The following is a 24,404-nucleotide window of genomic DNA, read 5'->3' on the forward strand; positions in this document are numbered from 1 at the left end:
GCTCTCTGCCCCTACTTTCAGTGCTATGCGGATGATACCCAACTCATTTTCAGGCTACCCTCGGCCTCCTCTTCTCCTTTCCTCATCTCTGATTGTCTTTCTGCTATCCAGGACTGGTGTGCCGTCAACGACCTCTGCCTTAATGCCAGTAAGACTGAGATTCTACTCATCGGCACACCCACTCCCTCCTTCCCTGCTGCTCTCTGGCCGGCCTCTCTGGGCCCTCTTCCTACTCCTACCTGCAAGGCAAAAAACCTTGGGGTCATCTTCGACTCCACAGTCTCCTTCTCTCCTCACATATCCGACGTATCCAAGAAGTCACACTACCAGCTACACCTCCTCAGAGGTATCCTTCCTTTCCTCTCCTTCCCCCAGAAGCTCACTGTCTCTAGAGCCCTGGTTCTCTCTAAGCTGGACTACTGTAACAGCCTCTATCTTAATCTGCCCGCCTCTACTCTCCGCCCTTTGCAACTCATCCAGAACAGGACTGCAAGACTTGTCCTTGGCCTCAAGCCAAGGGACCATATCTCTCCAGGACTGAAATCACTACCAGTGACTGCGAGGATCAAGTTCAAAACCCTCTGCATTGTCCACAAGGCCGTCTGGGGCCTTGGGCCAAAATACCTTCAACTCTCTCTTCCTAAATATCTTCCCTCTCGAGCTCTTCGCTCATCCGCCTCCAACTCCCTCAGGGTCAGCCGCTTCTCCAAACAACGAGTTGGGGGCAGATCTCTTTCCACTGCAGGGGCCTCCCTCTGGAACAGCCTTCCTACCTCCCTGAAACTTGAGGAGAACCACCTACGGTTCCGGAAGCACCTCAAAACCTTCCTCTTTGCCTCCGCTTTCTCTCCCCCTCTCCCCTGCTAATACTACTGAAACTGCACTGAATCTGCAACTGGGCCATTCACCGTTCTCGGCCCAGCCACTCTCCCCTGCACTGCCTCCACGGCAACCCCTGCACTACGGGACTGTGTCTGTATCCATACAGCCCCCCTTCCCAGCACTTGTCTGCACTTACCTCGCACTTGCCACCAGCTGGCCCTTGTTATTTATCCTGTATGCTGTATGCTTATAACCCTGTACTGCACTTTCCCCCATGCACTTTTCCCTTCCCCTCTACCCTTGCACTTGCGCGATCTGAATGACACCTGGCCTAGTAAGATCGTTGTCTGTCTCCCCTTGTTCCCCCCCCCCCTGCCTCGTCGCGCCTTGAAACACTTGTGTATAGGCGCGTTACAAATGCCTTATCATATCATATCATTATCATATCTGTCCCGAAGCACCCCAGCAGACACCCAGAACGCCCTGGCAATAAGTCACAGCTGAGGATGAGCCCTGGGCCAGCTTCCCTGATTGCCAGAGCAGCCATTTCTAGGGGCAGCTCTACCAATAGTTCCTCTGGACCCTCGCATGGGGGCCCACAACCTTCCGAAACCCCAGAGCTGAGCTACATCCTCAGAGCCACATCTACTGCAGCCTCCCCGGGGCCTGCCTGCAAGTATCTAGAACTCTCTAGAGTAGATACAGCACCTCTAGGGCCATGTCAGTGAGGTTTCCCAGCATTCCTGGAGGCCCCTGCAAGATATGATTCCAGAGCCTCCTGAAACCCCAGAGATAAGCTACATCTCTAGAGTCACATCTAGTGCAACCTCCCCGGGGCCTGCCTGCAAGTATCCAGAACTTCATAGAGTAGATACAGCACCTCTAGGGCCATGTCAGTGAGGTTTCCCAGCATTCCTGGAGGCCCCTGCAAGATATGATTCCAGAGCCTCCTGAAACCCCAGAGATAAGCTACATCTCTAGAGTCACATCTAGTGCAACCTCCCCGGGGCCTGCCTGCAAGTATCCAGAACTTCATAGAGTAGATACAGCACCTCTAGGGCCATGTCAGTGAGGTTTCCCAGCATTCCTGGAGGCCCCTGCAAGATATGATTCCAGAGCCTCCTGAAACCCCAGAGATAAGCTACATCTCTAGAGTCACATCTAGTGCAACCTCCCCGGGGCCTGCCTGCAAGTATCCAGAACTTCATAGAGTAGATACAGCACCTCTAGGGCCATGTCAGTGAGGTTTCCCAGCATTCCTGGAGGCCCCTGCAAGATATGATTCCAGAGCCTCCTGAAACCCCAGAGATAAGCTACATCTCTAGAGTCACATCTAGTGCAACCTCTCCAGGGCCTGCCTGCAAGTATCCAGAACTTCATAGAGTAGATACAGCACCTCTAGGGCCATGTCAGTGAGGTTTCCCAGCACACCTGGAGGTCCAGGCAAGATATGATTCCAGAACCTCCTGAAACCCCAGAGATAAGCTACATCTCTAGAGTCACATCTAGTGCAACCTCCCTGGGGCATGCCAGCAAGTATCCTGAACTCCCCCGAGTAGATACAGCACCTCTAGTGCCATGTCAGTAACATTTCCCAGCACACCTGGAAGTCCCTGCAAGATATGATTCCAGAACCTCCTGAAACCCCAGAGATAAGCTACATCTCTAGAGTCACATCTAGTGCAACCTCTCCAGGGCCTGCCTGCAAGTATCCAGGACTCTGTAGAGTAGATTCAGCACCTCTAGGGCCATGTCAGTGAGGTTTCACAGCAGACCTGGAGGTCCAGGCAAGATATGATTCCAGAGCCTCCTGAAGCCCCAGAGATAAGCTACATCCTTAGAGCGACATCTACCGCAGCCTCCCTGGTGCCTGCAAGCACCCAGAACTCCCTAGAGTAGATACAGCACCTCTAGTGCAATGTCGGTAACATTTCCCAGCACACCTGGAGGTCCCTGCAAGATATGATTCCAGAACCTCCTGAAAATCCAGAGATAAGCTACATCTCTAGAGTCACATCTAGTGAAACCTCTCCAGGGCCTGCCTGCAAGTATCCTGAACTCCCTAGAGTAGATACAGCACCTCTAGGGCCATGTCAGTGAGGTTTCCCAGCATACCTGGAGGTCCAGGCAAGATATGATTCCAGAACCTTCCGAAACCCCAGAGCTGAGCTACATCTTCAGAGCCACATCTAGTGCAACCTCCCCGGGGCCTGCCTGCAAGTATCCAGAACTCCCCAGAGTAGATACAGCACCTCTAGGGCCATGTCAGTGAGGTTTCCCAGCACACCTGGAGGTCCAGGCAAGATATGATTCCAGAGCCTCCTGAAACCCCAGAGATAAGCTACATCCTTAGAGCTACGTCTAGTGCAGCCTCCCTGGTGCCTGCAAGCACCCAGAACTCCCCAGAGTAGATACAGCACCTCTAGTGCCATGTCAGTAACATTTCCCAGCACACCTGAAGGCCCCTGCAAGATATGATTCCAGACCTCCTGAAACTCCAGAGATAAGCTACATCCTCAGAGCCACATCTAGTGCAACCTCCCCGGGGCCTGCCTGCAAGTATCCAGAACTTCATAGAGTAGATACAGCACCTCTAGGGCCATGTCAGTGAGGTTTCCCAGCATACCTGGTGGTCCCTGCAAGATATGATTCCAGAACCTCCTGAAACCCCAGAGATAAGCTACATCTCTAGAGTCACATCTAGTGCAGCCTCACCGGGGCCTGCCTGCAAGTATCCAGAACTCTGTAGAGTAGATACAGCACCTCTAGGGCCATGTCAGTGAGGTTTCACAGCACACCTGGAGGTCCAGGCAAGATATGATTCCAGAGCCTCCCGAAGCCCCAGAGATAAGCTACATCCTTAGAGCGACATCTACCGCAGCCTCCCTGGTGCCTGCAAGTATCCAGAACTCTGTAGAGTAGATACAGCACCTCTAGGGCCATGTCAGTGAGGTTTCACAGCATACCTGGAGGTCCCTGCAAGATATGATTCCAGAACCACCTGAAACCCCAGAGATAAGTTACATCCTTAGAGCCACGTCTAGTGCAACCACCCTGGGGCCTGCCTGCAAGTATCCAGAACTTCATATAGTAGATACAGCACCTCTAGAGCCATGTCAGTGAGGTTTCCAAGCATACCCGGAGGTCCCTGCAAGATATGATTCCAGAACCTCCTGAAACTCCAGAGATAAGCTACATCCTTAGAGCCACGTCTAGTGCAACCTCCCTGGGGCATGCCAGCAAGTATCCTGAACTCCCCAGAGTAGATACAGCACCTCTAGTGCCATGTCAGTAACATTTCCCAGCACACCTGGAGGTCCTTGCAAGATATGATTCCAGAACCTCCTGAAAATCCAGAGATAAGCTACATCTCTAGAGTCACATCTAGTGAAACCTCTCCAGGGCCTGCCTGCAAGTATCCTGAACTCCCTAGAGTAGATACAGCACCTCTAGGGCCATGTCAGTGAGGTTTCCCAGCATACCTGGAGGTCCAGGCAAGATATGATTCCAGAACCTCCTGAAACCCCAGAGCTGAGCTACATCTTCAGAGCCACATCTAGTGCAACCTCCCCGGGGCCTGCCTGCAAGTATCCAGAACTTCATAGAGTAGATACAGCACCTCTAGGGCCATGTCAGTGAGGTTTCCCAGCATACCTGGAGGTCCCTGCAAGATATGATTCCAGAACCTCCTGAAACCCCAGAGATAAGCTACATCCTTAGAGCCACGTCTAGTGCAACCTCCCTGGGGCATGCCAGCAAGTATCCTGAACTCCCCAGAGTAGATACAGCACCTCTAGTGCAATGTCGGTAACATTTCCCAGCACACCTGGAGGTCCCTGCAAGATATGATTCCAGAACCTCCTGAAAATCCAGAGATAAGCTACATCCCTAGAGTCACATCTAGTGAAACCTCTCCAGGGCCTGCCTGCAAGTATCCTGAACTCCCTAGAGTAGATACAGCACCTCTAGGGCCATGTCAGTGAGGTTTCCCAGCATACCTGGAGGTCCAGGCAAGATATGATTCCAGAACCTCCTGAAACCCCAGAGCTGAGCTACATCTTCAGAGCCACATCTAGTGCAACCTCCCCGGGGCCTGCCTGCAAGTATCCAGAACTTCATAGAGTAGATACAGCACCTCTAGGGCCATGTCAGTGAGGTTTCCCAGCATACCTGGAGGTCCCTGCAAGATATGATTCCAGAACCTCCTGAAACCCCAGAGATAAGCTACATCCTTAGAGCCACGTCTAGTGCAACCTCCCTGGGGCATGCCAGCAAGTATCCTGAACTCCCCAGAGTAGATACAGCACCTCTAGTGCCATGTCAGTAAAATTTCCCAGCACACCTGGAGGTCCCTGCAAGATATGATTCCAGAACCTCCTGAAACCCCAGAGATAAGCTACATCTCTAGAGTCACATCTAGTGCAACCTCTCCAGGGCCTGCCTGCAAGTATCCTGAACTCCCTAGAGTAGATACAGCACCTCTAGGGCCATGCCAGTGAGGTTTCCCAGCATACCTGGAGGTCCAGGCAAGATAGGATTCCAGAACCTTCCGAAACCCCAGAGCTGAGCTACATCTTCAGAGCCACATCTAGTGCAACCTCCCCGGGGCCTGCCTGCAAGTATCCAGAACTTCATAGAGTAGATACAGCACCTCTAGGGCCATGTTAGTGAGGTTTCCCAGCATACCTGGAGGTCCCTGCAAGATATGATTCCAGAACCTCCTGAAACCTCAGAGATAAGCTACATCCTTAGAGCCACGTCTAGTGCAACCTCCCTGGGGCATGCCAGCAAGTATCCTGAACTCCCCAGAGTAGATACAGCACCTCTAGTGCCATGTCAGTAACATTTCCCAGCACACCTGGAGGTCCCTGCAAGATATGATTCCAGAACCTCCTGAAACCCCAGAGATAAGCTACATCTCTAGAGTCACATCTAGTGCAACCTCTCCAGGGCCTGCCTGCAAGTATCCAGGACTCTGTAGAGTAGATTCAGCACCTCTAGGGCAATGTCAGTGAGGTTTCACAGCATACCTGGAGGTCCCTGCAATATATGATTCCAGAGCCTCCTGAAACCCCAGAGATAAGCTACATCTCTAGAGTCACATCTAGTGCAACCTCTCCAGGGCCTGCCTGCAAGTATCCAGAACTCTGTAGAGTAGATACAGCACCTCTAGGGCAATGTCAGTGAGGTTTCACAGCATACCTGGAGGTCCCTGCAATATATGATTCCAGAGCCTCCTGAAACCCCAGAGATAAGCTACATCTCTAGAGTCACATCTAGTGCAACCTCTCCAGGGCCTGCCTGCAAGTATCCAGAACTCTGTAGAGTAGATACAGCACCTCTAGGGCCATGTCAGTGAGGTTTCCCAGCATACCTGGAGGTCCCTGCAATATATGATTCCAGAGCCTCCTGAAACCCCAGAGATAAGCTACATCCTTAGAGCCACGTCTACTGCAGCCTCCCTGGTGCCTGCAAGCACCCAGAACTCCCCAGAGTAGATACAGCACCTCTAGTGCCATGTCGGTAACATTTCCCAGCACACCTGGAGGTCCCTGCAAGATATGATCGCAGAACCTCCTGAAAATCCAGAGATAAGCTACATCCTTAGAGCCACGTCTAGTGCAACCTCCCTGGGGCCTGCCTGCAAGTATCCAGAACTCCGTAGAGTAGATACAGCACCTCTAGGGCCATGTCAGTGAGGTTTCACAGCATACATGGAAGTCCCTGCAAGATATGATTCCAGACCTCCTGAAACTCCAGAGATAAGCTACATCTCTAGAGTCACATCTAGTGCAACCTCTCCATGGCCTGCCTGCAAGTATCTAGAACTCTCTAGAGTAGATACAGCACCTCTAGGGCCATGTCAATGAGGTTTCCCAGCATACCTGGAGGTCCAGGCAAGATATGATTCCAGAACCTCCTGCAACCCCAGAAATAAGCTACATCTTCAGAGCCACATCTAGTGCAGCCTCCCCAGAGCCTTTCTGTAAGTATCCAGAACTCCCTAGAGCAGATACAGCACCTCTAGGGTCATGTCAGTAACATTTCCCAGCACACCTGGAGGTCCCTGCAAGATATGATTCCAGAACCTCCTGAAACCCCAGAGATAAGCTACATCTCTAGAGTCACATCTAGTGCAACCTCTCCAGGGCCTGCCTGCAAGTATCCTGAACTCCCTAGAGTAGATACAGCACCTCTAGGGCCATGCCAGTGAGGTTTCCCAGCATACCTGGAGGTCCAGGCAAGATAGGATTCCAGAACCTTCCGAAACCCCAGAGCTGAGCTACATCTTCAGAGCCACATCTAGTGCAACCTCCCCGGGGCCTGCCTGCAAGTATCCAGAACTTCATAGAGTAGATACAGCACCTCTAGGGCCATGTTAGTGAGGTTTCCCAGCATACCTGGAGGTCCCTGCAAGATATGATTCCAGAACCTCCTGAAACCTCAGAGATAAGCTACATCCTTAGAGCCACGTCTAGTGCAACCTCCCTGGGGCATGCCAGCAAGTATCCTGAACTCCCCAGAGTAGATACAGCACCTCTAGTGCCATGTCAGTAACATTTCCCAGCACACCTGGAGGTCCCTGCAAGATATGATTCCAGAACCTCCTGAAACCCCAGAGATAAGCTACATCTCTAGAGTCACATCTAGTGCAACCTCTCCAGGGCCTGCCTGCAAGTATCCAGGACTCTGTAGAGTAGATTCAGCACCTCTAGGGCAATGTCAGTGAGGTTTCACAGCATACCTGGAGGTCCCTGCAATATATGATTCCAGAGCCTCCTGAAACCCCAGAGATAAGCTACATCTCTAGAGTCACATCTAGTGCAACCTCTCCAGGGCCTGCCTGCAAGTATCCAGAACTCTGTAGAGTAGATACAGCACCTCTAGGGCAATGTCAGTGAGGTTTCACAGCATACCTGGAGGTCCCTGCAATATATGATTCCAGAGCCTCCTGAAACCCCAGAGATAAGCTACATCTCTAGAGTCACATCTAGTGCAACCTCTCCAGGGCCTGCCTGCAAGTATCCAGAACTCTGTAGAGTAGATACAGCACCTCTAGGGCCATGTCAGTGAGGTTTCCCAGCATACCTGGAGGTCCCTGCAATATATGATTCCAGAGCCTCCTGAAACCCCAGAGATAAGCTACATCCTTAGAGCCACGTCTACTGCAGCCTCCCTGGTGCCTGCAAGCACCCAGAACTCCCTAGAGTAGATAAAGCACCTCTAGGGCCATGCCAGTAACATTTCCCAGCATACCTGGAGGTCCCTGCAAGATATGATTCCAGAACCTCCTGAAACCCCAGAGATAAGCTACATCTCTAGAGTCACATCTAGTGCAACCTCTCCAGGGCCTGCCTGCAAGTATCCAGAACTCCCCAGAGTAGATACAGCACCTCTAGTGCCATGTCGGTAACATTTCCCAGCACACCTGGAGGTCCCTGCAAGATATCATCGCAGAACCTCCTGAAAATCCAGAGATAAGCTACATCCTTAGAGCCACGTCTAGTGCAACCTCCCTGGGGCCTGCCTGCAAGTATCCAGAACTCCGTAGAGTAGATACAGCACCTCTAGGGCCATGTCAGTGAGGTTTCACAGCATACATGGAAGTCCCTGCAAGATATGATTCCAGACCTCCTGAAACTCCAGAGATAAGCTACATCTCTAGAGTCACATCTAGTGCAACCTCTCCATGGCCTGCCTGCAAGTATCTAGAACTCTCTAGAGTAGATACAGCACCTCTAGGGCCATGTCAATGAGGTTTCCCAGCATACCTGGAGGTCCAGGCAAGATATGATTCCAGAACCTCCTGCAACCCCAGAAATAAGCTACATCTTCAGAGCCACATCTAGTGCAGCCTCCCCAGAGCCTTTCTGTAAGTATCCAGAACTCCCTAGAGCAGATACAGCACCTCTAGGGTCATGTTTGCAGAGATGAAGAAAGTTAGATCTACTCAGGAGTGAAGGATTAAGGATGGGCACCAGCCATGTACGCATGCCAAGGGATTTCTGTAGGGCACACATGGTCAACATGCCACAGGGCACTGTACACAGAGGGAGGGCACGCCATTATTCAGTGGTGGGAAGGGAGGTGGTGCATGGTACGAGCTATAGAAAGGGGTCAGATTGTCACCCTATTCTAACCTTTCAGCTGCCTGACATGGGGTTCCCTAGAGTGGAACAGAAGCCATTCCCAGAGGGGAAGAGGTGCTGTATACTGGGGACCCACTGAGGGGAAGAAATGTCATCACTAGGGGAACCCTGAGGGGAAGAGGTGCCGTATCCTGGGGATCCTCTGAAGGGAAGAAATGCCATCCCATGGAATCCCTAGCGGGGAAGAGAAGCCGTAACCAGGGAATCCCCAGAATGGAAGAGATGCCATTGCCAGGGAATCCACAGAGAGAAAGAGATGCCATAGACTGGAAATCCCCAGAATGGAAGAGATGCCATCGCCAGGAAATCCCTAGAGAGAAAGAGATGCCATCGCCGGGGAATCCCTAGAGGGGAAGAGATGCCATTGCCAGGGAATACCCAGAATGGAAGGGATGCGATTGCCAGGGAATCCCCAGAGGGGAAGAGATGTGGTACCCAGGGAATCCCTAGAGGGGAAGAGATGCCGTACCCATAAAATCCCCAGAATGGAAGATATACCATTGCCAGGGAATCCCCAGAGGGGAAGGGATGCCGTACTATAGGAATTCTCAGAATGGAAGAGATGCCATTGCTAGGGAATCCCCAGAATGGAAGAGATGCCATGGGCCGGGAGTCTTCAGAGGGGAAGAGATGGCACACCCTAGGGATCCCTAGAATGGAAGAGATGCCATCTCCAGCGGTTCCTCAGAATGGAAGAGCTTCCATCGCCATGGAATACCCAGAATGGAAGGGATGCCATTGCCGGGGTATGCCCAGAGGGGAAGAGATGCCATACCTAGGGGATCCCTAGAAGGGAAGAGATGCCGTACCCTGGGAATCCCCAGAATGGAAGAGTTGCCATTGCCAGTGAATCCCCAGAATGAAAGAGATTCTATGGCCAGGGAGTCCCCAGAGGGGAAGAGATGCCGTACCCAGGGGATCCCCAGAATGGGAGAGATGCCATTGCCAGCGAATCCCCAGAGAGGAAGGGATGTCGTACCATGGGAATCCCCAGAATGGAAGAAATGCCATCGGCAGAGAATCCCGAGAGGGGAAGGGATGCCGTACCCTGGGAATCCCCAGAATGGAAGAGATGCCATCACCATAGACTCCCCAGAGGGGAAGGGATGCCGTACCCTGGGAATCCTCAGAATTGAATAGTTGCCACTGCCAGGGAATCCCCAGAATGGAAGAGATGCCATGGCCAGGGAGTCCCCAGAGGGGAAGAGATGTCATACCTTAGGTATCCCTAGAATGGAAGAGATGCCATCTCCAGCGGTTCCTCGGAATGGAAGAGCTGCCATCGCCGGGGAATACCCAGAATGGAAGGGATGCCATTGCCAGTGTATCCCCAGAGGGGAAGAGATGCCCTAACCAGGGAATCCCCAGAGGGTAAGAGTTGCCGTACCTAGGGAATCCCTAGAGGGGAAGAGATGATGTACCCTGGGAATCCCCAGAATGGAAGAGTTTCCATTGCCAGGGAATCCCCAGAATGGAAGAGATGACATGGCCAGGGAGTCCCCAGAGGGGAAGAGATGCCGTACCGTGGGAATCCCCAGAATGGAAGAGTTGCCATTGTCAGGAAATCCCCAGAATGGAAGGGATGCCACTGCCAGTGTATCCCTAGAGGGGAAGAGATGCCGTACCCAGGGAATCCCCAGAGGGGAAGAGATGCCGTACCCTGGGAATCCCCAGAATGGAAGAGATGCCATCTCCAGCAGTTCCTCAGAATGGAAGAGCTTCCATCGCAGGGGAATCTCCAGAGGGGAAGCAATGCCATCGCCAGGGAATCCCCAGAGTGGAAGCAATGCCATATGCTAGGTTCAGATATGGTGGGTTATAAGAACCGTGGTTTTCATTGGCGCCCCTTCTACGCGGACTGGTACGCATCACAGTCGAGTGAGCTTTCATGACATGGCACTTGAGCTCTTGTATGAATCTAGAAATAGACCCTGGAATACATGAAAAGAACCAGGTGCTGAGAAGTGGCTCAACCGGTGCCCAGCACGGATCATACTTCACATGTATGGCTCAACCGGTGCCCAGCACGGATCATGCTTCACATGTATGTGCTGTTATTCGTCTTCAGTATGGCTTGTTTGTAAAAGAAAATATATATATATTGATTCAGTGAAAAAACTTTGTTAAGGGGACGTTATGCTTACAAGTGAAACCGAAAACCCCCGAAATTTCCCAGTTATGCTAAGTTAAGCAACCATAACTCACGCCACCACCGTGCACTGCTAAGACTAACACCCAGGACATCAAAGATGGCATCACAAATGCCATTGATCACATCATTGATGACATCACATAGTTGGGCCACTTGTTTTGGTTGACTGACGTATGTAGGCCAGGCAGTTATGTTTACTAACAGTGAAAATATAAAAATGGAAAAGGTGGTATATATGTAGACATTAACCTATTTCTATGTTTTTAAAGCACTTTCTTCCTTCTCCTTCTCATCAGTCTGGCTCTTTCCTTGACTTAATGTGTTCCTCTTCTTCTTTTCTCTCTTCTATTTCTTCTTCTCCTTTCTATGCCTCTGATCACGTACTTCTTTCTTCTTCTGTCTTTCTTCTTCTGGCCCCCTTGTTCCCTCTTCTACTACCGTTATGTGCCGTAATCGCTCCTCCTTTGACTGCCCTTCTTTTCTCTCTTTATTGAGTTCTTTTCTTCCTCCAATGTTGTCCTTTTCCTCCCTTTCTTCTGACTCAGCTGCTAACACTCTTCACTCTTCTTTACGATCTGTTCTTGAATCCACTTTCCCTCTACACTCTTTTTCTCCTACTCATAAAACGTCACAACCTTGGCTTACCCCAAGCCTTATTTCTCTCCGTCGCAATTTGCGGGAAAGCTGAAGTCTTCCTCTCGTCTTACTCCACTCTCAATGTTACACTCTTCCTTTGGCTCTGCCCCACTCACTGCAAAGAAATCATATTTCTATGAACGCACACTTTGCCTGTCTCATCACCCCCCATGTCCCTGCCAGCTTCTACACAACATTCTCTCTCCTAAAGTTCCTGCTCCCTCTGCTTTTTCTTCTCTTTCTTCGTCTGATTTCCCATCTACAGTAGCTAATCTTCGACTAGCTTGTGTTCCTTCTCCCTCCTCTTTGCCTTCTTTTTCTGCTTTATCACTGTACTCTTTCTCATACTTCCCCTCTTACGGACCTCAACACTTCTGCTCTTTTAACTCGTGCTCATCCTACGGCTTCCCCTTCTGACCCTCTTCCCAAAGCCCATCCCCATCTCCTTCCTTATCTTACTTCCCTCATTCACTTTTCTTTTCTACACTCTTGTTTCCCTGCAGCTTTTAAACATGTGCTTATACTTCTGATTCTTAAAAAGCCTCTTCTTCATCCATCTTCTCCTGCTAACCTTCGGCCCATTTCTCTTTTACCCTTTTTCTCCTAAATTCTTGAACGGGCTGCCTATTTCCCAGGTAACTCGTTACCTCAGTCTTCACTCTCTTCTCCCCCCTTGCAGTCTGGCTTTCGTCCCTCTCACTCTACTGAAACGGCACTTCTTCGTGCTTCTAATTCCCTACTCACAGCTCGTCACTCTAAGCATTCCTCTATCCTTCTTCTTTGCGCCCTATCTGCAGCGTTTCATACTGTGAATCATTCCCTCCTTATCTCCTCTCTTTCCACTCTGGGCATTTTCAGGGTCTGTTCTTAATTGGTTCTGCCATTATTTTTCGCAACACACTTACCCTGTTACCTGGGCTGAACATTCCTGGACATTCCTCTTCTTCACTCCCTCTTCTTCATGGTGTCCCTCAGGGTTCGGTGTTGGGTCCTCTTCTTCTCTCTCTCTACACTGCTCCTCTTTCTGCCCTTATTTCTTCTTTTAACCTTTCCTTTCACCTTTACATTGATGATACTCAGATCTGTTTCTTCCTTTGACTCTGTTCTACACTCCACTGTTTCAAATTGCCTTGTAGCCGTCCAGAATTGGATGTCTTCTCACCTCCTACATTTAAATCCCTAAAAAACAAAGGTTCTGTTTTTTCCCCCTCTACCCTTTCTCTCCGCCGCCTCCCCCCCTCTTTCCATTCCTCCATCTGCTCTTTCCCTTTCTCTTTCAGCAGGAAATCTGGGCATCATTTCTTATTCTTTGCTCTCTTTTTCCCTTCTTATTGCCTCTATTGCTCGTTCCTGCCGTTATGCTTGAACATCCGTCGTGCTCGTGCTTATCTTTCTTTTCACACCACTAAATTTCTCCTTTTTTCCCTGGTTTTCTTTCGTATTGATTACTGCTCATCGTTATTACTTGGTCTTCCTGCTTGTCGTCTTTTCCCTCCTTGTTCTATCTATAATTCTTCTGTTTGTCTTCTTTTTTCTCTACCTCCCTGTTCCTCTATCACTTCTTCTTTACTTTCAATTCCCTTTGAATCTCGTATTTTGTATAGTTTTCTCTCGATTGTCTTTAAGTGTACCGACAGCCTGGCCCCCCTCTATCTTTCCCGTTTACTTTCATTCTATGTTCCCTCGCTTTCCTTGCAATCTCTTGACCTATTCCTTCGACTGTTTCACAGCCCCCCCTGTGCCTCGTCTTGTGTTCGTTCTTCTTCTCTTTTAGCTCCAAGCACTGGAATGCCCTCCCCCTTTCTCTTCGTTCTTCTACATCTCTTTCTATTTTTCAAACTAATCTTTAACGTTATCTTCTTACGTCTTTAGTTTGTTAAAAGTATAAACAAACTGATTTCCGTTTCTCTGTTGATGTAAATCTGTATTCATCGCTTTCATTTATGATTGTACCGATTCTTTTACTGTACAGCGCCTTTGGCGAAAGGCGCTCTATACATTTCATAAAATACAAGTACCAGATGGGTCGGGCCCGAAGGCTCTCCAGCCTCCTGACCAAAATAGATCCGGTGTTGAGTACTGCGAACAGATGTCACGATTTTGCCAGGACGGTCTCGGAATTGGGCCCTCTGTCCCAGAATTACTTTCATTTATTTAAAAACAGCAACCTGGTTATGGGGAACATTAGGGTGACCACTGGCAGGCGCACTGCTTTGAGGGTATAAATCAACACATCTCATTCACTATATGGAACGGATGAAGCGGACGGAGCGGACGGAATGGACGGAGCGGACGGAGCGGACGGAGCGGACGGAGCAGACGGAGCAGACGGAATGTATGAAACGGATGGAGTGGTTACTGATGATGCTGATAACCACCATATCACACTACGACGCTTACTCTCTCCTATACACCATCATTCAACTAGAACTCAGCTATACTAAGACACATTCAGCCTAGCTGTTCTCATACTAACATGACCCCACCAACACCTCATCATCCTAATAAAACACAGCTAGCTGAGCACATACCGCCTAGCTTAGGCGTCTCCCAGGCCTAACGCAGCCAGAACTCGGTCTGGATGTCCAACCTCCAGACTGAACACATCCAACTGATCTTCTCAGCAACCACACCTACCCCTAAAAAGCAGCTCTCATACTTCAACCACACCAGCTGCACACATATCCGGTGCGCCCACGCACCATACGACACTCTCTCTCTATCACTAACGGACTCGAACTACGCTTCCCGAGGGCGTTCAACTTACCAGTGCTTTGAGGTCATACCAATGACACATAAGGCGCTATATAAATGCCAAGTAACAGAACATAACATAACATAGACCATGCGTTTTACATTTCCTCGTCAGCCGCACACAGGTGGGATCGAACCCCCAACCTTTCCGTTCACAGCCGCGTGCGACAGACCCTGCTTTGACAAAGGCTTCATAGCAAGGTCTGAACAAGCAATCCCAAGTCCAACCCGCACAGTTTATCTCCAGGGGAAAGAAAGATGGCCGCCCCCAACACAGACACCCCTGTTCCCACTACTGAAGGGTAGTCATGGTAGCCACTGTAACACGCAAGTCCTGCTTCTATGTCGGTGGCCTGGTGTTTGATTTTTACATTCTGGTCACACTAATGTTGAGCAGATCCAGAAAGCGTGGGCCCGACTCTGGAGATGCAGCCCTACCACATGTACATGGACTTTTAATCTTAAATTACTTTGAAATGTGCCCTTTACAGTTAAAATGAACCTTAGGTGGCCTAGGCTGCAGCCAGCCTGTCGCCGAGGGCCAGTGAGTATCGCCGAGGGCCGGTGAGTAGGAGGTCTAGGTGGCCTAGGCTGCAGCCAGCCTGTCGCCGAGGGCCAGTGAGTATCGCTGAGGGCCAGTGAGTATGAGGTCTAGGTGGCCTAGGCTGCAGCCAGCCTATCGCCGAGGGCCAGTGAGTATCGCTGAGGGCCGGTGAGTATGAGGTCTAGGTGGTGAGTATGAGGTCTAGGTGGCCTAGGCTGCAGCCAGCCAATCGCCGAGGGCCAGTGAGTATGAGGTCTAGGTGGCCTAGGCTGCAGCCAGCCCGTCGCCGAGGGCCAGTGAGTATGTGGTCTAGGTGGCCTAGGCTGCAGCCAGCCTATCGCTGAGGGCCAGTGAGTATCGCTGAGGGCCAGTGAGTATGAGGTCTAGGTGGCCTAGGCTGCAGCCAGCCCGTCGCCGAGGGCCAGTGAGTATGTGGTCTAGGTGGCCTAGGCTGCAGCCAGCCTATCGCTGAGGGCCAGTGAGTATCGCTGAGGGCCAGTGAGTATGAGGTCTAGGTGGCCTAGGCTGCAGCCAGCCTATCGCCGAGGGCCAGTGAGTATCGCTGAGGGCCAGTGAGTATGAGGTCTAGGTGGCCTAGGCTGCAGCCAGCCTATCGCCGAGGGCCAGTGAGTATCGCTGAGGGCCGGTGAGTATGAGGTCTAGGTGGTGAGTATGAGGTCTAGGTGGCCTAGGCTGCAGCCAGCCCGTCGCCGAGGGCCAGTGAGTATGTGGTCTAGGTGGCCTAGGCTGCAGCCAGCCAATCGCCGAGGGCCAGTGAGTATGAGGTCTAGGTGGCCTAGGCTGCAGCCAGCCAATCGCCGAGGGCCAGTGAGTATGTGGTCTAGGTGGCCTAGGCTGCAGCCAGCCTATCGCCGAGGGCCAGTGAGTATCGCTGAGGGCCAGTGAGTATGAGGTCTAGGTGGCCTAGGCTGCAGCCAGCCAATCGCCGAGGGCCAGTGAGTATCGCTGAGGGCCAGTGAGTATGAGGTCTAGGTGGCCTAGGCTGCAGCCAGCCTATCGCCGAGGGCCAGTGAGTATCGCTGAGGGCCAGTGAGTATGAGGTCTAGGTGGCCTAGGCTGCAGCCAGCCAATCGCCGAGGGCCAGTGAGTATCGCTGAGGGCCAGTGAGTATGAGGTCTAGGTGGCCTAGGCTGCAGCCAGCCCGTCGCCGAGGGCCGGTGAGTAGGAGGTCTAGGTGGCCTAGGCTGCAGCCAGCCAGTCGCCGAGGGCCAGTGAGTATCGCTGAGGGCCAGTGAGTATGAGGTCTAGGTGGCCTAGGCTGCAGCCAGCCAATCGCCGAGGGCCAGTGAGTATCGCTGAGGGCCAGTGAGTATGAGGTCTAGGTGGCCTAGGCTGCAGCCAGCCAATCGCCGAGGGCCAGTGAGTATGTGGTCTAGGTGGCCTAGGCTGCAGCCAGCCTATCGCCGAGGGCCAGTGAGTATCGCTGAGGGCCAGTGAGTATGAGGTCTAGGTGGCCTAGGCTGCAGCCAGCCTATCGCCGAGGGCCAGTGAGTATCGCTGAGGGCCAGTGAGTATGAGGTCTAGGTGGCCTAGGCTGCAGCCAGCCAATCGCCGAGGGCCAGTGAGTATCGCTGAGGGCCAGTGAGTATGAGGTCTAGGTGGCCTAGGCTGCAGCCAGCCAATCGCCGAGGGCCAGTGAGTATGTGGTCTAGGTGGCCTAGGCTGCAGCCAGCCTATCGCCGAGGGCCAGTGAGTATCGCTGAGGGCCAGTGAGTATGAGGTCTAGGTGGGCTAGGCTGCAGCCAGCCTATCGCCGAGGGCCAGTGAGTATCGCTGAGGGCCAGTGAGTATGAGGTCTAGGTGGCCTAGGCTGCAGCCAGCCAATCGCCGAGGGCCAGTGAGTATCGCTGAGGGCCAGTGAGTATGAGGTCTAGGTGGCCTAGGCTGCAGCCAGCCTATCGCCGAGGGCCAGTGAGTATCGCTGAGGGCCAGTGAGTATGAGGTCTAGGTGGCCTAGGCTGCAGCCAGCCCGTCGCCGAGGGCCGGTGAGTATCGCTGAGGGCCAGTGAGTATGAGGTCTAGGTGGCCTAGGCTGCAGCCAGCCAATCGCCGAGGGCCAGTGAGTATCGCTGAGGGCCAGTGAGTATGAGGTCTAGGTGGCCTAGGCTGCAGCCAGCCAATCGCCGAGGGCCAGTGAGTATCGCTGAGGGCCAGTGAGTATGAGGTCTAGGTGGCCTAGGCTGCAGCCAGCCCGTCGCCGAGGGCCGGTGAGTATGAGGTCTAGGTGGCCTAGGCTGCAGCCAGCCTATCGCCGAGGGCCAGTGAGTATCGCTGAGGGCCAGTGAGTATGAGGTCTAGGTGGCCTAGGCTGCAGCCAGCCCGTCGCCGAGGGCCAGTGAGTATGTGGTCTAGGTGGCCTAGGCTGCAGCCAGCCTATCGCTGAGGGCCAGTGAGTATCGCTGAGGGCCAGTGAGTATGAGGTCTAGGTGGTGAGTATGAGGTCTAGGTGGCCTAGGCTGCAGCCAGCCCGTCGCCGAGGGCCAGTGAGTATGTGGTCTAGGTGGCCTAGGCTGCAGCCAGCCTATCGCTGAGGGCCAGTGAGTATCGCTGAGGGCCAGTGAGTATGAGGTCTAGGTGGTGAGTATGAGGTCTAGGTGGCCTAGGCTGCAGCCAGCCCGTCGCCGAGGGCCAGTGAGTATGTGGTCTAGGTGGCCTAGGCTGCAGCCAGCCAATCGCCGAGGGCCAGTGAGTATGTGGTCTAGGTGGCCTAGGCTGCAGCCAGCCAATCGCCGAGGGCCAGTGAGTATCGCTGAGGGCCAGTGAGTATGAGGTCTAGGTGGCCTAGGCTGCAGCCAGCCAGTCGCCGAGGGCCAGTGAGTATCGCTGAGGGCCAGTGAGTATGAGGTCTAGGTGGCCTAGGCTGCAGCCAGCCTATCGCCGAGGGCCAGTGAGTATCGCTGAGGGCCAGTGAGTATGAGGTCTAGGTGGCCTAGGCTGCAGCCAGCCTATCGCTGAGGGCCAGTGAGTATCGCTGAGGGCCGGTGAGTATGAGGTCTAGGTGGCCTAGGCTGCAGCCAGCCTATCGCTGAGGGCCAGTGAGTATCGCCGAGGGCCGGTGAGTAGGAGGTCTAGGTGGCCTAGGCTGCAGCCAGCCTATCGCCGAGGGCCAGTGAGTATCGCTGAGGGCCAGTGAGTATGAGGTCTAGGTGGCCTAGGCTGCAGCCAGCCTATCGCCGAGGGCCAGTGAGTATCGCTGAGGGCCAGTGAGTATGAGGTCTAGGTGGCCTAGGCTGCAGCCAGCCTATCGCCGAGGGCCAGTGAGTATCGCTGAGGGCCAGTGAGTATGAGGTCTAGGTGGCCTAGGCTGCAGCCAGCCAGTCGCCGAGGGCCAGTGAGTATCGCTGAGGGCCAGTGAGTATGAGGTCTAGGTGGCCTAGGCTGCAGCCAGCCTATCGCCGAGGGCCAGTGAGTATCGCTGAGGGCCAGTGAGTATGAGGTCTAGGTGGCCTAGGCTGCAGCCAGCCAATCGCCGAGGGCCAGTGAGTATCGCTGAGGGCCAGTGAGTAGGAGGTCTAGGTGGCCTAGGCTGCAGCCAGCCAATCGCCGAGGGCCAGTGAGTACGAGGTCTAGGTGGCCTAGGCTGCAGTCAGTCCTAAGGCGATTAGAGCAACCTTATTCGAGGATCCCACCACTCTCAATATACTCCGCGGAGACGTCCCGCATTTGGCGAGTGAGTGCGTGCAGCCGGCGGAGGCTTGCTCGGCGCCATCTTCAGGAGTCTCTGGACCCATCCCGCCCCCCCGCAGCGATCCTAGCTTTGCCAGGAAGCAGGGGGCCGGCACTATTTACAGGACGCCTGGACCCGCCAGGCACAAGACAGCAAACGCACAGGCGTTAATGACCGCAGATGCAGTCAGTAACGCACTTGCGACCAGCATTCACGTTTTGTTAAAGAATTCTTTAAAATTCAAAAGAAAACAGCTCAGCAGTGAGTTCTGCCACTTGCTAAGAGCTCAGAGCTGCAATCCAGGAATGTCCCTAGAATTGGCCACATATGTAAAAGCAAAACCATGCTAGGCAGTGCGGAACATGTTAGCATGCATGTCAAAAGGTCACACACATGTTACACATTAAAGTAAACGAACTGTGAAAACTCTTCAAGGAATACCCAGGGGTGACTTCGGACCTCTGTGTCTCCCAGACATGTCCTGGCCCTGTAGTGTGGGATGTCGGAGCCGCATACAGCGCCCCGTTGATTCCTAGCTAAGTAAGCGCTATGTGAACTCAAACACAGAAAGTGAATCTAAATGTAAGCAACCTTACACGAAAGATAGTACGGTCTATTTACACAGTAAAATATGAACACTATCTTGAAGGGCGCTGGAGTTCCAACTCAGGAACAAGAGTGATAATGTGCTAATGATGGTCAATAAGCAGCATGACAGGGGTTAAAATAAATCTCCATCCACCGTGACTGAGGTAGAGAGAGGTCCCAGATAGGGGGAGGAAAAGCCAGAGGGCGTGTGATCACTAACTCGAGGGGACTCACAGTGGGGACGTCCCGAGGATGAAAGGCTGAGAGGGCCCTGCTGGCGAAAGGGTGAGCCTGTCCCAGGCAGGCCCTTGGACAGTGACACTGAGCTGCCGGCGCATGCGTACAAGACACAGGACGGGCTCAGAATACTAGCCCCCTCCCGCCCCCACTGTATTTCAGCTGATGTGCCTGCAGTTGTGAAGGGGGGGCAGGGTGCCATGCTGGCTGCAGGGTGAGAGGCACTGCCTGCTCAGTCCACACTGATTGCTTTTGCCAAACCGTGAGCGTGACGGTCTCCCGGAACTCAAGGGAGTCTCCAGACATGTTTAATCTGTATCTGCCTGAGAAGGGTAAAGGCAGCCAGAGGGTCTCCGAAAACCGTTACAATAAACTCACATTGGCAGGAACCCAAATGCCACGCACCTAACCCCCACCCCCACCCCCCGCCACCTCTCTCCGCATCGGTGACAGGAGGAAGAGGAGGTTAATTACAAAAAGACAGGCGGACTCGCTCGGCCTTTCATCCTTCAGATGAAAACACGTTCCAGCGCTTAGACATAGGAGGAAACCTTTTCTGGCATGCAGCGCTATATAGTACCTTAGTAGTCTCATATATTCCGAGAATTTAGAGAAAAAGACTCGTATCTATTTTCTAAGGATACCCCCAACCTTCACACAACCCCCACTCCACTCCCGCTCCCTCCCCACCCCCCAACGCCTTGACAAAGACGCCCAACACTCTCCCTTTAACCCTCGGCAAATGCACCCCACACACTCGACACTGCCGCCACTTCCACCCACTTTGGACCTTCCCAAATACTTCACCACCTCCTGACAACCGGCTCTGGGCCTCTCTCCCAGACCAGTCCCCATACACCAGGAACCGGCCTTATGTGGGCCCGACTGGACCCCAGCCCGGGCAGCCCGACTCTGGGCCTCTCTCCCAGCCCTTCCTAGCCCAGACCAGCCCCCATACACCAGGAACCGGCCTTATGTGGGCCCGACTGGACCCCAGCCCGGGCAGCCCCGGCTCTGGGCCTCTCTCTGTCCCAGCCCTTCCTAGCCCAGACCAGCCCCCATACACCAGGAACCGGCCTTATGTGGGCCCGACTGGACCCCAGCCCGGGCAGCCCCGGCTCTGGGCCTCTCTCCCAGCCCTTCCTAGCCCAGACCAGCCCCCATACACCAGGAACCGGCCTTATGTGGGCCCGACTGGACCCCAGCCCGGGCAGCCCCGGCTCTGGGCCTCTCTCCCAGCCCTTCCTAGCCCAGACCAGTCCCCATACACCAGGAACCGGCCTTATGTGGGCCCGACTGGACCCCAGCCCGGGCAGCCCGACTCTGGGCCTCTCTCTGTCCCAGCCCTTCCTAGCCCAGACCAGCCCCCATACACCAGGAACCGGCCTTATGTGGGCCCGACTGGACCCCAGCCCGGGCAGCCCCGGCTCTGGGCCTCTCTCTGTCCCAGCCCTTCCTAGCCCAGACCAGCCCCCATACACCAGGAACCGGCCTTATGTGGGCCCGACTGGACCCCAGCCCGGGCAGCCCCGGCTCTGGGCCTCTCTCTGTCCCAGCCCTTCCTAGCCCAGACCAGCCCCCATACACCAGGAACCGGCCTTATGTGGGCCCGACTGGACCCCAGCCAGGGCAGCCCCGGCTCTGGGCCTCTCTCCCAGCCCTTCCTAGCCTAGACCAGTCCCCATACACCAGGAACCGGCCTTATGTAGGCCCGACTGGACCCCAGCCCGGGCAGCCCCGGCTCTGGGCCTCTCTCCCCAGCCCTTCCTAGCCCAGACCAGCCCCCATACACCACGAACCGGCCTTATGTGGGCCCGACTGGACCCCAGCCCGGGCAGCCCCGACTCTGGGCCTCTCTCCCCAGCCCTTCCACTCTCCCTTTCCGTAGGCCAGTCCGCCTCAATTTTCAGTGGCTGTCAAAATGTCTTACCGCTTTTCAAAGTCCTCTTTTCTTCTTTCCAAACGTATGCACCCCTGCCTTGGTGTAGGGGTACGCTTCTGGGGCAGAGTTTCAGTGGCCCCCTAAGGCTGGTGCTGGCGTCCTCCCTGGCATGTTGCCACCCCCTGGGTTGGTGAACGCGGTACCAGCTGCGGGAAGTCCAGTGCGCCCTGTGGGCTTTGGGGTGCACCTGAGGTAGGAGGGGTGCCCGTCCGCTTCTGCTGCTGCTTTCTCAGTGGGAGCCTCCCGTGCTCTGCCCAGCATATGAGAGCAGCACGAAGGCAGTGTGCCCACTGCCCCTCCCAGCCCCAGCACTCCTCCTCTTCCCCTCCCCCTCGGCTCCCCAAATATTTGAAGATGTGTTCAGTGCCAGTGCGCGCGTCCAGATGTGCGGCCTGCGGTGCGGGTCCAAGACATGAGCTCACTGGCAGGAAAGTGATGAACAGGCAGATCCCTGCCCCTGGGAGGGGGCAGGAGGGCACCGGGGGTGGGCAGGGGGGGCGGCAGAGAGCTCGGTGCACGAGCCCGGAAGGGCTGGAGGCCGGGGCCTCCAGCCCTTCCCGTGAGAGAATCAGAGAGTAGAGAGGGATCTAAGTAGTACAGGCAGAGAAGGATGACAGGGAGACAGTGACACGAGATCTCAGGAGTACAGGCAGAGAAGGATGACAGGGAGACAGTGACACGAGATCTCAGGAGTACAGGCAGGGAGGGATAACAGGGAGACAGTGAACACGAGATCTCAGTACAGGCAGAGAGGGATAACAGGGAGACAGTGACACGAGATCTCAGGAGTACAGGCAGGGAGGGATAACAGGGAGACAGTGAACACGAGATCTCAGTACAGGCAGAGAGGGATAACAGGGAGACAGTGACACGAGATCTCAGGAGTACAGGGAGGGATAACAGGGAGACAGTGAACACGAGATCTCAGTACAGGCAGAGAGGGATAACAGGGAGACAGTGACACGAGATCTCAGGAGTACAGGCAGAGAAGGATAACAGGGAGACAGTGACACGAGATCTCAGGAGTACAGGCAGAGAAGGATAACAGGGAGACAGTGACACGAGATCTCAGGAGTACAGGCAGGGAGGGATAACAGTGAGACAGTGAACACGAGATCTCAGGAGTACAGGCAGAGAAGGATAACCGGGAGACAGTGACACGAGATCTCAGGAGTACAGGCAGAGAAGGATAACAGGGAGACAGTGACACGAGATCTCAGGAGTACAGGCAGAGAAGGATGACAGGGAGACAGTGACACGAGATCTCAGGAGTACAGGCAGAGAAGGATAACAGGGAGACAGTGACACGAGATCTCAGGAGTACAGGCAGAGAAGGATAACAGGGAGACAGTGACACGAGATCTCAGGAGTGCAGGGAGGGATAACGGAGACAGTGAACACGAGATCTCAGTACAGGCAGAGCGAGATCTCAGGAGTACAGGCAGAGAAGGATAACAGGGAGACAGTGACACGAGATCTGAGGAGTACAGGCAGAGAAGGATAACAGGGAGACAGTGAACACGAGATCTCAGGAGTACAGGCAGAGAAGGATAACAGGGAGACAGTGACACGAGATCTCAGTAGTACAGGCAGAGAAGGATAACAGGGAGACAGTGACACGAGATCTCAGGAGTACAGGCAGAGAAGGATAACATGGAGACAGTGAACACGAGATCTCAGGAGTACAGGCAGAGAAGGATAACAGGGAGACAGTGACACGAGATCTCAGGAGTACAGGCAGAGAAGGATAACAGGGAGATAGTGACACGAGATCTCAGGATTACAGGCAGAGAAGGATAACAGGGAGACAGTGACACGAGATCTCAGGAGTACAGGCAGGGAGGGATAACAGGGAGACAGTGAACACGAGATCTCAGGAATACAGGCAGAGAGGGAAAACAGGGAGAAAGTGAACACGAGATCTCAGTACAGGCAGAGAGGGATAACAGGGAGACAGTGACACATGATCTCAGGAGTACAGGCAGAGAAGGATAACAGGGAGACAGTGACACGAGATCTCAGGAGTACAGGCAGGGAGGGATAACAGGGAGACAGTGAACACGAGATCTCAGGAGTACAGGCGGAGAGGGATAACAGGGAGACAGTGAACACGAGATCTCAGTACAGGCAGAGAGGGATAACAGGGAGACAGTGAACACGAGATCTCAGGAGTACAGGCAGAGAAGGATAACAGGGAGACAGTGACACGAGATCTCAGGAGTACAGGTAGAGAAGGATAACAGGGAGACAGTGACACGAGATCTCAGGAGTACAGGCAGAGAAGGATAACAGGGAGACACTGACACGAGATCTCAGGAGTACAGGCAGAGAAGGATAACAGGGAGACAGTGACACAAGATCTCAGTAGTACAGGCAGGGAGGGATAACAGGGAGACAGTGAACACGAGATCTCAGGAGTACAGGCAGAGAGGGATAACAGGGAGACAGTGAACACGAGATCTCAGTACAGGCAGGGAGGGATAACAGGGAGACAGTGGACACGAGATCTCAGGAGTACAGGCAGAGAGGGATAACAGGGAGACAGTGAACACGAGATCTCAGTACAGGCAGAGAGGGATAACAGGGAGACAGTGAACACGAGATCTCAGGAGTATAGGCAGAGAGGGATAACAGGAAGACAGTGAACACGAGATCTGAGGACTACAGGCAGAGAGGGATAACAGGGAGACAGTGAACACGAGATCTGAGCAGTGAAGACAGAGGGATAACAAGGAGACAGTGAACACAAGATCACAGGAGTACAGGCGGAGAGGGATAACAGGGAGACAGTGAACACAAGATCTCAGGAGTACAGGCAGAGAGGGATAACAGGGAGACAGTGAAAACGAGATCTCAGGAGTACAGGCAGAGAGGGATAACAGGGAGACAGT

General features: G+C 53.5%; 1 protein-coding gene across 5 annotated transcripts in view; it reads right to left on the reverse strand.

The window, feature by feature from the left end:
- Window positions 1-21,785, reverse strand: part of LOXL3 (lysyl oxidase like 3) — a 476,927-nt gene extending 455,142 nt beyond the window's left edge. For 3 of the 5 annotated variants that reach the window (XM_069632513.1, XM_069632512.1, XM_069632511.1), the window contains exon 1: window positions 21,502-21,785. The gene's annotated coding sequence lies outside the window, so the exon portion shown is untranslated. The remainder of the gene's footprint in view (window positions 1-21,501) is intronic. The other 2 variants (XM_069632514.1, XM_069632515.1) reach the window with 2 other exon arrangements.
- Window positions 21,786-24,404: the final 2,619 nt, after the last annotated feature.

This window comes from Ambystoma mexicanum, chromosome 6q (assembly GCF_040938575.1).
Source record: "Ambystoma mexicanum isolate Mex_15411 chromosome 6q, UKY_AmexF1_1, whole genome shotgun sequence".
Taxonomy (NCBI): Eukaryota; Metazoa; Chordata; class Amphibia; order Caudata; family Ambystomatidae; genus Ambystoma; species Ambystoma mexicanum.